This window comes from Rhinopithecus bieti, unplaced genomic scaffold, assembly GCF_001698545.2.
Source record: "Rhinopithecus bieti isolate Rb0 unplaced genomic scaffold, ASM169854v2 scaffold_1530, whole genome shotgun sequence".
NCBI lineage: Eukaryota > Metazoa > Chordata > Mammalia > Primates > Cercopithecidae > Rhinopithecus > Rhinopithecus bieti.
Window position 1 is genome coordinate 1,356,151 of NW_016803808.1, and position 13,938 is coordinate 1,370,088.

At 45.1% G+C, this 13,938-nt stretch overlaps 1 protein-coding gene and 1 pseudogene across 2 annotated transcripts in view; one reads left to right on the forward strand and one right to left on the reverse strand.

Annotated features, from left to right (window-relative positions):
* The window catches only part of ASAP2 (ArfGAP with SH3 domain, ankyrin repeat and PH domain 2), a 203,735-nt gene that overhangs the window by 55,945 nt on the left and 133,852 nt on the right, over positions 1 to 13,938 (forward strand). The window lies entirely within an intron of this gene.
* On the reverse strand, positions 7,695 to 8,036 carry LOC108515982 (eukaryotic translation initiation factor 1 pseudogene; annotated as a pseudogene).

Below are 13,938 nucleotides of genomic sequence, written 5' to 3' on the forward strand. Positions count from 1 at the left end.
CCCCCCCCCCCCCCCCCGGTTTATGATTCTTCTCCTGAGCTAGCCCATTTTCTATCTTGAGTCTGCTCTCCTGCCATTCCCAGGGGCCACAGCTCAGTAATGTGGGTGTCAGGGGACCCCAGACCAGGCCCCCTTGTGCCACTGTGGCTCTCCCTGGAGCAGGGCACCAGGCAGGCTGGGGGGCCCTTCCCAGAGCCACCCCACGCTGCTGGGTTTCTGCTGCTGCTGTGCAGTGGTGATCTTGCCAAAATGTGGCTTTTCCTTTCTCACTCCCCCAGAGCTCCCAGAGACTTTGCTTCCCCCTAAATAAAAGTCAGGATGTGAAGCCTTTTGACAGAATTGGAGTTCACTGTCATCTGTTTCCGTTTCTCTAAGATAGGGATCCTGGCAAAGCCCATGAAAGCCACGGGGCGCTCCCACCGAAGCCTCCGAGGCACAGACCTCCCGGGAGTGCCTCCGGGCACTGCTTCCTTAAACTCCAGGAGACTGCAGCCTGTCCTTGTTCATGTGTCGATTTTTCATAGTGTGTGTGGGTTTAGAGCTACGTGGGTTCTTTTCTCACTTATCTGTTCATACCCGTCACACCGTCCACTTCAGGCAGTCGACGGCCGTCTGAAAGTCATCAGCTGAGGGCGCAGTTACCCTGGCTCTTCTATAATAGGTTAGGCTTTTTTTTTTTTTTCCTTCCATTTTTTCCCCCTTTTAAAAGTACTGCCGGAAGACCAGGTGTGGTGTCTCACACTTGTAATCCCAGCACTTTAGGAGGCCGAAGTGGGCAGATCAGTTTAGGTCAGGAGTTCAAGAGCAGTCTGGCCAACCTGAGGAGACCTCATCTTTACTAAAAACACAAAAATTAACCAGGTCTGGTGGTGTGCACCTGACCTGTAGTCCCAGCTCTTCAGGAGGCTGAGGTGGGAGGATCACTTGAGCCTTGGAAGAAGAGGTTGCAGTGAGCCGAGATCATACCACTGCACTCCAGCCTGGGTGCTACAGTGAGACCCTGTCTCAAAAAAAAACTAAAAACTAAAAACTAAACACAAGTACTGCTGGAACTTCTTTGCAGAAACCACTTGTGGGGAAAGGAGGAAGGTGTATTTTAGTATTTGATCTTGGGAAAAGGTTTTGCTTTTGTGGGTGTGTCTTCCAGAGACTGGGGGACCCGTGCTGGCATCACCACTGTCCCCTTCCCCATCAGGAACCTTCCTTCCTTGGGTGGTATTTCCAGTGTGTCCGGGCCTCTGCTGTTCTCATCATGAGTCCCCAGCTCTGACGGCCACTGTGGCCGATGCACAGAGCACTGGAGACCGTGATTCAGCCTAGCAGGCTGCATTCATGTGCTACTCCTCTGTACACCCAGAGCTGTCTTCTCGCTCATCATTTATTAATCTTTCCCATGCAAGTCATACGTGAATATATCCTTGTGGTAGAGTTTTCAGGTGGTAGCAAAAACTCAGTCTCTGTCACCATCTTCTCTCCTCGTCTAGGTACACTCTGTGACTGAGTCCTTTGCCCATTCCAGAGTTTGTTCCTCCCTGTGTACCATTGGCCCTCTGCACCTGTGGGTTTTGCATCCTCGTGTTCAGTCACATAGGGTCTAAAGGGAAAAATATTCAAGAAAAAATATCCAATAAAAACTAATACAACAATTTAAAAAACACAAATTGTGGCCAGACGCAGTACCTTATGCCTCTAATCCTAGCACTTTGGGAGGCTGAGACAGGAGGATCACTTGAGCCCAGGAGTTTGAGACTAGCATGGGCCACACAGGGAGATGTCTCTACAAAAAATTTGAAAATTAGCCGGGTGTGGTGGCATGTGCCTGTGCTCCCAGCTACTCAGGAGGCTGAGGCAAGAGGATCACTTGAGCCCAGGAGGTGGAGGCTGCAGTGAGCCCTGATCACACCACTGCACTCCAGCCTGGGGGACAGAGTGAGATCCTATTTCAAAAAAATAAATAATGAAAAATACAAAATTTTAAAAATACAGTGTAACAACTATTTACATAGCATTTACATTGCATTAGATGTAAGTAATCTAGAGATGATTTAAAGCACGTGGGAGGATGTGTGTAGGTTACATGCAAATATGACAACATTCTACATTATGGAATTGAGCATCCTTGGAATTCAAGGGAATCCTGGAATTAATCCCCCATGGAGACTGAGGGACTACAGTTTTGAGTATTTTTGTTTTCTTTATTGTTTAATCTGTCCCTTTGACACATTTTTGTGCTCAAAGAACTCCTCAGTACCTTGCTTGATGGGAGGAGAAGAGAAAAAGGTAACAAAGTGTAGGATATTGAAGTACTTTTCATTTTCTTTAATTAAAAGTAATTACCAAATAATGTATTCATTGTTAATGATAGTTTAAAAGTGGAGAAACAAAAATTCCTCCAACTTTTCCTAAGACAACAATGATTATTTTCTTTCTGTATCTTTATATGTCACTTGTCTATCCTCTTTTATAAGTTTTTTTGCTTTGCTTTTACAGTTTGTGTGTGTGTATGTGAATGTGTAATGGATTTAATAAACAAGCTTGTGATTTTCATTTATTTATTTATTTTTTTGAAATGGAGTTTCACTCTTGTTACCCAAGCTGGAGTGCAATGGCATGATCTCAGCTCACTGCAACCTCTGCCTCCCCGGTTTAAGTGATTCTCCTGCCTCAGCCTTCCAAGTAGCTGGGCTTACAGGCATACACCACCACACCCAGCTAATTTTTTGTATTTTTAGTACAGATGGGGTTTCACCGTGTTAGCCAGGCTAGTCTCGAACTCCTGACCTCAAGTGATCCGTCTGCCTCGGCCTCCCACAGTGTTGGGATTGCAGGTGTGAACCACCACGCCTGGCCCATAAGCTTGTAATGTTCTACTTCTGGAGATGGAATTTTTTAAAAGCGATTGCCTTTTATTTTATTTTATTTTGTTATTATTATTATTTTTGACACAGGATCTCACTCTGTTGCCCAGGCTAGAGTTCAGTGGCACGATCATAGCTCACTGCAGCCTGGACTTCCCAGACTCGAGTGATCCTCCTGCTTCAGCCTCACCAGTAACTGGGACCACAGGCACCTACCACCACACCCAGCTAATTTTTGTACTTTTTGTAGAGATGGGGTCTCACTGTGTTGCCTAGGCCTGTCTCAAATGCTTAGGCTCAAGTGGTCTGCCTACCTCAGCCTTCCAAAGTTAGGGTTACAGGCATGAGCCACCGCGCCAGGCTGCTTCTGCAGAGCCGCTTTGCTTGTGTTTTGTCCTCAGTACTGTTCCTATGCGGCTGGTGGGCGGCTGCACATATACAGGCCAGCTTCCCTCCTTGCTGGGGGGCCGCAGGTCTGGGAGCACCTTGTTACCGAGGCTAGCCTTCCTCGGCTGAGGTGTGAACTCTGCCACCACCCCGTTCTAGTCAAGATGGGGATGGAATCTCAGAAAGGAAACCATCTAGGAGAAAAATGAAAGAAGTGTTTCTTTTCTGTTTGCCTGCCCTCAAAGTTGCTACTTTAGGAGCTCAGAGAAACAGTTATTTGTAAGACCAGATTAAGTAGTTTAGTAAGATTACCCAAAACCACCTCCCAGCATTCCTGGGAAGCGCCTGATGCTGGGGAGAAAAGCCCCAGGCCTGAGCTGGCAGACCTGCATTCAGTTTTGCCTCTATCTCTAGCTTCTCTCTGATGGTTTAGAAATGGAACTAAGGGATTCCTAAGTCCCTTTTGCTTCCTGTGGTCAACCAACATGCTAGGCTAATAAATTACCCCTGAAGTTCACTTTCATTTGGGCAACATTTTCTAGTTCTTTTGCCAACTCTAATTTATTTTCTTTAAAAGCTGCTTTAACTTTACTTGTATTCTTAATAATGTGTCTTATAACACATAGCATTTAAAACTTTTTTTCAATGAGATATTTTTTAAAAATTCAACTTTTATTTTAGATCTGGGGGTACATGTGTAGGTTTGCTATGTGGGATATATTGCATGATGCTGAGTTTTGGGGCATGATTGATCCCATCATCCAGGTACTGAGCATAGTACCCGAGAGTTTTTCAACCCCTCTCCACATCTGTCCCCACTCAGGTAGTCCCCAGTTTCCATTGTTTGTTTCTTTAATGTCCTGAGTACTCAACATTTAGCTCCCACTTGTAAGTGAGAACATGCAGTGTTTGCTTTTTTGTTCCTGTGTTAATTTGCTTAGGATTATGGCCTGCAGCCATATCCATGTCGCTGCAAAGGACATGATTTCCTTCTTTTTCATAGCTATGTCGTATTCCATGGTATATATGTTCCACATTTTCTTTATCCAGTCCACTGTTGATGGGCACCTGGGTTGATTCCATGTCTTTGCTATTGATACAAATGGCTTTTAAAGAATGATTGTGAAGGCCACATGCAGTTTCTCACACCTATGATCCCAGCACTTTGGGAGGTCGAGGTGGGCGGATCACTTGAGGCCGGGAGTTTGAGACCAGCCTGGCCAACATGGTGAAACCCCGACTTTACTAAAAATACAAAAATTAGCTGGGTGTGTGGTGCATGACTGTAGTCCTAGCTACTCAGGAGGCTGAGGCATGAGAATCGCTTGAACCCAGGAGGCAGAGGTTGCAGTGAACCAAGAATGCACCACTGTACTCCAGCCTGAGCAACAGAGCAAGACTTTGTCTCAAAAAAAAAAAAAAAAAAAATTATGGAGCCTGATTTTGGCCAGCACTCCAAGCACGCCGCTCGGGCCTGTCCCGTCGTAACGCCCTCAGAGGCTGCTGCTGCCCTGACTGCGACCCTCAGCTTGCCTCAGTTTGTAGTTTGCCAACAAGGTATACATCCCTAAACGTAAACAATTTAGTTTTGCCTATTTTTGAAGTTTTTATACTGCTTGTATTCTTTTGCTCAACGTTTTTGTCACATTCACTTATGTTCTGGGGTAAGTTTATTCTCTTCCGTTGCTGTGTAGCATTCTGTTGTATGAATGTCCATCATCAGTTTATTCATTTTACCATTGACATTGTGGTTTATCCAGTTAGGGGCTGTTTTGAGGAGTGTTAGGACAACCTGTCCATGTCTTCTGTTGCCGATGTATGTTTACTCTGAGTAATCTTAATTTTTTAAGATGATACGAAAACGCTCCATTCTCATTTGTCCTTAGGCACACCCTTGCCTCAGCTGTGACTTAGCTCAGATGTCTCTTTGATCTTAATTCTTAGTGACACCTGCTATTCTTCAGGCCTGGCTTTATTCCCAGAAGGAGGGAGGTTCATTATTGCTCTGGCTTTAAACGGAGCCCACAGGCCACAGTGTGAGTCTGTGCTTCCCAAAAGGCTTCTGGAAATATTTGACACTGTCATTAATGCTGTGTTACTTTCTGAAGAGTTGAATGTGTGGTGAGACAAAGCTGCCATCTGAATGTCTGTCCGACTCTTTTTGGCAAAGCCACCCTTGGGGCACAGACCTGGGTGTGTTTTGTTTTGTGTTTTGTCTACTGTGTTTCAGAAATGTCCCTTCTCAGCCTGGCCTTTCGTCCGTGGAACAAGGGGAGAGAAGATGGGACAGGAGAGTGGAGCGTGCTGGGGCTGCCTGAGTGCTGCAGGCCTCTGCTCTCCCCAGGGCGGCATCTTTGAGTTCCAAGAAGGAAGCCAGCCCCTTGCCACCCTGCTGGTTCGCATTGAGAACTCAGGGTGCTGGGGACAAACTGGTGCTGTGCTGCCTGCAGTGTGGGCTCCCGGTCAGGGTTGGGAGGAGCGGGGTGCAGGGGCTGCTGGTGCTGTGGGAGAGGCATTTTGTATGGATCATTGAGGCCAGGGGTCAGCAAACCTTTTATGTGAGGGGCCAGATATAGTAAATATTTTAGGTTTGGCGGACCTCAAGGCTGTTACGTAGGTACTTACATAAGACAGGTGATAAATATCTACGAATTTTTTTATTAATGAAATTCAAAATATAAAAATAATAATGGAGTACAATTTTTTGGTAATGCAGGTCTCCTAGGGGGAAGAGAGGAATTATTTTGAGGGGTATAATATTTGTCTTAATTAATTGGGGTTCAGTTGGTCTTTCCTGTGACCCTGTCGTTGCGTTCATTGGAAACATTCATCTGGAAATAGTCTTAGCTCACGGTTGGATAAAAGCTGGCCTGCAGGCCCCATGTGCCCACCCTGAGCCAGGTCATCTCCTCAGATAGTGGGCTTGGCCCGTACCATCCAGCCTGTGGTGACACAGGGTGGAGGCCCCATAGGGTTCTGTGGGGACCAAGAAGAGGTAGAGGAGCCCCCACATGGAGGAGGGTGGCCACGGGGTGATGTTGACGCTGAGCCCACGGAGGAACCATGGCCAGGGCCTCCGGGTGACCCCAGAGGTGTTGGCACCGCCCTCAGGGATACAGTGGGGCCGACGAATGAAGGAAGAGAAGCATGGGGTTGGGGACATTCAGAGGCCACTGTGCTGCGTGAGTGGCTGTAGCTCTTGCAGAAGGTAGCAAGGCCTGAGGAAATGAATTTGAAATTTTAATGAATCTTGACTGAAACATTCCTCTGTGGCTACCCTGTTGGATAGCACAGGTGTGGAAAATGAGTGAACAGCTTTGTGGTGGTCTCTCCTGTGGTGGACTTTCCTTACCCGCACTGCGCGCCATCCTTACTGTCCCCACACACTGTCCCCGTCCCCTGTCCTGGCTCTGGCTCAGCTGAGCAGCAGAGATTGGAAGAGGCCCCTCGGTAACTAGAAAGGAACCTATAGAAGAGTTTGGGAACTCCAAACAGATGCTTTAAAGTGGTTGAAAACAGTGGTTTTCCTTGGAAATATTTGGGACACATCCCCACCTCTTGTTTTTGTGATAAATTCACTCTGTAAAACTTGTTTGACAAACTGAAGGTCAGCTTCCACCTGGCCCCTGAGGATTAATGAGGTCTGGCCAGCCGGCAGCTGCAGTGCAGGCCCTGCTCCGGTCTCGGGGTCCATTTGGTTCTTGCTTTTGTTCGTGGTTTTTACACCTAAGTTCCCGTGAAAGTTGCTTTTTTCCCCACTCCAAGCTAGTGTGGAGTTTTCATTTGGGGAGCAGGGTAGTTGAGTGCCTGAGTCTGGTTAGAATTCTCAGCCTGATGGGTAGACACCTTTGCTTCCTGGAGACTCAAGCTTTGTTATTTTTTGTTGCTCTAAGATTTCAGTATTTTTTTTTTTTTAAGTTTTAATTGTTGTGGGTACATAGTAGGTGTATATTTTTATGGGGTACATGAGATATTTTGATAGAGGCATGCAGTGCGTAATAATCACATTAGGGTAAACGGGGCCTCCATCACCTCAAAGCATTTAGCTTTCTTTTGGGTTACATCTCAATTATACTCTTTTATTTTTAAATGTATGATAAATTATTGTTGACTTCTGTCACTCTGTTTCTATCAAATACTAGATCTTATTCATTCTATCCACCTATATTTTTGTACCCATTGACCATCCCCACTCCTACCCCAACTACCCTTCCCAGCCTCTGGTAACTGTCCTACTCTCAGTCTTCATAAGTTCAATTGTTTTCGGTTTTTTTAATGGCTGTTTTCAGTTTATTGCATGAAGGAGTTACACTAGTCCAAGTTAAAAGCGGACCCCAAATGGTTACATTATACAAGCTGTGAGGTTTTTAGACTTGTGACAAGGGACAGAAAGGAAATTCTACTCATTGCAAGGAAATCCTTACTTAAGCTACGGTGAGCCACAAGCGTTTAAACCCCATGAACCTTCAGCTGATCGTCCTTAGCCAGTCCAGGCTCTACGAGGAATTGGCATAATATGTGTTCTTGCGCTGGTCACCCTGGTGCTGAATTACTTCTCCATATTCTGGATGCTCAATTACAGTACCATTGCAGGCAAACTTCTTAAACGCCTTCACTGGTTTCTTTTTGTTGTAATCATCAGCGATCCCTTGGACAGTAGTAAGGGTCTTCCTGCCATTTCTCTGTTGAATTCTTATGTGGATATAATCCTCAGTGCCAGCAGGAAGCAGGTCATCACCCTTACTTGCATCAGCAAAGGAGTTGAAAGTGGAGGTTCTGGATAGTGGACATACGACACGATTCCCTTTCCTCAGTGGAAACGGTCTGCAGAAGGTGGCAGGCAGGGGGTACGGAATGTAGGGAAGCAAGGGGGCTCAAGGGGGAGGCTGCTGAGTCCTTGGCAGCGGCTCAGTGACTGGGGCTGTTTTAATTTTTTTTTTAGCTCCCACAAATAAGTGAAAACGTGGAGTGTTTGTCTTTCTGTACGTGGCTTATTTCCCTTAACATAATAACCTCTATTTCCATCCACGTCATTGCAGATGACAGGATGTCATTCTTTTTTATGGCTGAATAGTACTCCATTGTGTATATGTGCCACATTTTCTTTATTCATTAATCTGTTAATGGACACTTAGATTGTTTCCAAATCGTGGCCATTGTGAATAGTACTACAATAAACATGGGAGAGCAGGTATCTCTTTAGTATACTGATTTCCTTTTTTTTGGGTATGTATACAGCAGTGGGATTGCTGGATCATATCATAGCTCTATTTTTAGTTTTTTGAGGAACCTCTATACTGTTCTCCATAGTGATTGTACTAATTTACATTTCCACCAATAGTGTACTGGTGTTCCCTTTTCTCCACATCCCCATAAGCATTTGTTATTGCCTGCCTTTTGCATGTAAACCGTTTTAACTGGGGTGAGATGATATCATTGTAGTTTTGATTCGCATTTCTTGGATGATCAATGATGTTAAACACTTTTTTGTATGCCTGTTTGCCATTTGTATGTCTTCTTTGGAGATATGTCTATTTAGATCTTTTGCCCATTTTAAAATTGGATCATTAGATGTTTTTCCTGTAGAGTTGTTTGAGCTTCTTACATATTTTGGTTATTCCTTGTCAGATGGATAGTTTGCAAATGTTTTCTCCCACTCTGTGGGGTGTCTTACCACTTTGTTGATTGTTTCCTTTGCTGTGTAGAAGCTTTTTAACTTGATACGATCCCATTTATCCATTTTTGCTTTGGTTGCCTGTGCTTGTGGGGCATTACTCAAGGAGTCTTTGCCCAGACCAGTGTCCTGCAGTTTCTCCATTTCTTTTTTTTTTTTTTTTTGAGACGGAGTCTCGCTCTGTCACTCGGGCTGGAGTGCAGTGACCGGATCTCAGCTCACTGCAAGCTCCGCCTCCCGAGTTTACGCCATTCTCCTGCCTCAGCCTCCCGAGTAGCTGGGACTACAGGCGCCCACCACCTCGCCTGGCTAGTTTTTTTTTGTATTTTTTAAGTAGAGACGGGGTTTCACCATGTTAGCCAGGATGGTCTCGATCTCCTGACCTCGTGATCCGCCCGTCTCGGCCTCCCAAAGTGCTGGGATTACAGGCTTGAGCCACCGCGCCCGGCCCAGTTTCTCCATTTCTTATCAGAGTTTGATAGTTTGAGATCATAGATTTAAGTCTTTAATCCATTTTGATTTGATTTTTGTGTATGGTGAAAGATAGAGGTCTAGTTTTATTCTGAGGATGGATATCCAGTTTTCCCAGCACAATTTATTGAAAAAATTGTCCTTTCCCCAGTGTATGTTTTTGGCACATTTGTCAAAAGTGAGTTCACTGCAAATGTAAGGATTTATTTCTGGGTTCTCTATTCCATTAGTCTATGTGTCTTGTTTCTATGCCAGTACCATACTGTTTTGGCTACTATAGCTCTATAATATAATTTGAAGTCAGGTAATGTGATTCCTCCAGTTCTGTTTTCTTTGCTTAGGATAGCTTTGGCTATTTTGGGTCTTTTGTGGTTCTATATAAATCTTAGGGTTATTTTTTCTATTTCTGTGAAGAACAGCATTGGTGTTTTGATGGAGATTGCGTTGAATCTGTAAATTGCTCTGGGTAGTATGGACATTTTAACAATATTGATTCTTCCAATTCACAAATGTGGAATATCTTTTCATTTTTTTGGTGTCCTCTTCAATTTCTTATATCATTGTTTTATAGTTTTCACTGTAGAGATCCTTTACTTCTTTGGTTAATTCCTAGGTATTTAATTTTATTTGTAGCTATGGTAAATGGGATTGTTTTCTTGATTGCTTTTTCAGATTGTTTGCTGTTGACATATAGAAATGCTACTAATTTTTGTATGTTGATTTTGTATCCTGCAACTTTACTGAATTTATTTATCAGTGTAACCACCCAACGGGTTCACCTTGCCTGCTGCTGCCTAGACAGAGCTGATTTATCAAGACAGGGGAATTGCAGTAGAGAAAGAGTAATTCATACAGAGCCAGCTGTGCAGGAGACTGGAATTTTGTTATTATTCAAATCAGTCTCCTGGAGAATTTGGGGATCAGAGTTTTTAAGGATAATTTGATGCGTCAGGGCCAGTGAGTTGGGAGTGCTGATTGGTTGGGTCGGAGATGAACTCATAGGGAGTCAAAACTGTCCTTTTGTGCCGAGTCAGTTCCTGGGTGGAGGCCACAGGACCAGATGAGCCAGTTTATCGATCTGGGTGGTATCAGCTGATCCATTGAATACAGGGTCTGCAAAATATCTCCAGCGCTGATCTTACGTTTTACAATAGTGATGTTATCCCCATGAGCTCAGAATCTTGCAGCCTCCAGCTGCATGACTCCTAAACCATAATTTCTAAACTTACGGCTAATTTATTAGTCCTGCAAAGGCTGTTCAGTCCCCAGGCAGGAAGAGGGATTCATTTTGGGAAAGGGCTATTGTTGTCTTTGTTTCAAAGCTAAACTATAAACTAAATTCCTCCCAAAGCTAGGTCAGCCTAGGCCCAGGAATGAACAAGGACAGCTTGGAGGTTAGAGATAGGATGGAGTCAGTGACGTCAGATCTCTTTCACTGTAATAATTATGTCAGTTATAATTTTGCAAAGGTAGTTTCATCAGTGCTGATAGTTTTTTGATGGCGTCTTTAGGTTTTTCCAAATATAAGATCACATCATCTGCAAACAAGGCTAATTCAACTTCTTCCTTTCCAATTTGGAGGCCCTTTATTTCTTTCTCTTGTCTAATTGCTCTAGCCAGGACTTCTAGTGCTGTTTTTATATATAGTTGGCATAAGACGGTTTCTGGCACTCAATCTTTTTTTGTTTTGTTTTGAGAGAGGCTCATTTTGTCACCCAAGCTGGAGTACAGTGGTGTGATCTCTGCTGACTGCAACCTCCGTCCCCGAGGTTCAAGCAAATTGCCTGCCTCAGCCTCCTGAATAGCTGGGATTATAGGCGCACACCACCATGCCCAGCTAATTTTTGTATTTTTAGTAGAGACAGAGTTTTACCATGTTATCCAGGCTGGTCTGTGGAACTTCTGACCTCAAGTGATCCGGCCACCTCGGCCTGCCAAAGTGCTGGGATTACAGGCACGAGCCACTGCGTCTGGCCTAACACTCAGTCTTAAACAGTCATTCTAGCTTCTCGTCCTGACCAAGTTTAATTTTAATTGTCTATAAATATGCACCGTAATGAAGGGTGTGTTTCTGAATAGGGAGGTAATTGCTTTTCCTGCTTGCAGTTTTAATTAAAAATTACCTCTTCCACCTACCTCACCTGTATAACAGATTGTAGAAAAGCAAGTTTATGCACTCGTCCCTGAGTTCAGGAAGCACTACTTCCTCTTCAGTAACAAAGGTACAAGATTCCATATGGTGACCTATTTTTTCAAGAGTTTTATGCAGTAAATGATTAGGGAGGGATGTATCCCATGACATAATATGGGAGGAAATTTGTCAGAGTTCAACTGTGTTATTAAGGTATGTTGTCTGTGATCAACCTTTTACATTGAAGTTTACCACTGCTTCCAGTCCCATGTTTTGTTTTTTCATTTGTCTGTTTTTTTTTTTTTTTTTTTAAGAGACAGGGTCTGTCCGTCACCCAGGCTAGTGGGCAGTGGCGCAATCATGGTTCACTGCAGCCTCCAGCTTATGGATTTAAGGGATCCTGCTTCCTCAGCCTGGGATTACAGATGTGTGTTCCCATGCCCGGCTAACTTTTGTTTTTATTTTTTGTAGAGACAGGGTGTCACTATGTTGGCCAGGCTCATCTCAAGCTCCTGGCCTCAAACATTCTTCCCTCCTTGGCCTCTCAAAGCGCTGGTATTATAGTAGGTGTGAGCTACCGCATCCAGCTTAGTCCTTGTGTTTTTAGCACAGTTGACCCAAACTCCTGTAGACACAAGGTCACTCTATCGTCTGTGGGAGTATCAGAGGCAGGAGGGCTGGAATCTGGTTGAGAGAGGCAGCACAGATCTCCCTGGCTGGCTTTTCCAGAACGGCTACTGCCCAGCTTGAGTCCCGAATGGCTTTTGAACCATGGGTTCCAGCCAGTTCCCTCTTCTTTGCGTAGCCTCTCCCTGAATGCACTTCCTGCCTGCCCTGATCCGTTACCCTCCCTGTGGCCTGAGTAACCTTCAAACACAGCTCTCCCCTATCCCCTCTGGGTAGCACTGTTGCCTGGCACTTGAGCCCCTGCCTTTTGGGCTCATCGTTCTTTCCTGAGCTGCTTCTTGAGTCCTGTTCTGTGGCAAGCTCTCTGGTAGGCACTGGGGATACAATGAACAAATATCAGTGACTGACCTTAGAGGAAAGCATTAAAAAAACTAAAAAGAGGTGGTACGATTAATTTTGTTGATATTTTCTGTAACCTAAGATGTCTACAATATTGTTTTAATGTGGCCCTTAGCCACATTTCAGGTGCTCTGTAGACATGTGCTGGTAGCTGCTGTAGTGGACGGCGCAGGTCTAGAGGCAGAGCTGGACAAGTTCAAAAAGCAGTTTTGTGCGTGTAGTAAGTCCTGGGCTCCTGTTTTCATTGTTAATTTGTGTTTCTCTAGGGGTTTATCTTTTGCGAGATTGTGAATTCCAAGAAGGCACAGGCATTGCCTTGTCCTGTTTTCCTCACCACTGTGTCAGTAATACCTTGCAGGTAGAAGGTGATCATGCCATTTTATCCAACGAAATGCTAAGCACGGTGTTACGGGAAAAGCTAAGATGAGAACCTGTCACCCTGTCGTGGAGGTGGGGAGGCATCAGAGTCCTTCTCAGGAGGAGGAGACCCCTCTGAACCAATGAGTTGGGTCAAGGATGATATTCTCAGGAGAGAAGAGTGTGTGCACGTGCTGGGAAGACAGCAGGTGGAGGGGGAGCCACAGGTAGCTCGTTATGATGGAAGCTTGGGGTACATGTGAAAGTGGGGGAGAATGTCAGGTGCTGATGCTGGAGAAGCAGGCAGAGCTCAGATGATCAGGTTTTTAAAGCTTGTTAAAGTTATTATTCTGAGAACACCAGGAAGCCTTATATAGTGCCTGGGCTGGGACCTGCCCCTCAAGCCGTCCTGTGTCGTCTTTTTTTTTTGAGACAGAGTCTCACTCTGTTGCCCAGGCTGGAGTACAGTGGCATGATCTTGGCTCACTGCAACCTCCATCTCCCAGGTTCAAGCAGTTCTTTTGCCTCAGCCTCCTGAGTAGCTGGGATTACGGGCACCCACCGCCACACCCGGCTAATTTTTGTATTTTTAGTAGAGACAGGGTTTCACCATGTTGGCTAGGCTGGTCTCGAACTCCTGACCTCAAGCGATCTCCTGCCTCAAGCGATCGCCCTCTCAAAAGTGTTGGGATTACAGGCGTGAGCCGCTGTGTGTGGCCTCTTTCTTCTTTATTCATGAGGTGTTTTCTCCCTTTACACTTCCTGGCCCATGGAAGGTGCTTAGAATGGTGGCTGACTTCTAATGCTTCCAGAGAACCTGACAGGCTGGCATTGGTGTCTTCCACTGTCTGTGGGGAGGCTTAGAAAGAGGAGCGGCTTTTATTAATATTGTAAGTGTGGATCAGATCCTGCTGTAGCCAATGGCAAAGCCTGGGCAGGCCCAGATTCTGCGAGAGTGCTAGGCTGCACGGTCCCAAATCAAATGTGCTTTTCAAGGATGGCCCCTCACCTGGGACGCGGAACTGTGAGCTCTG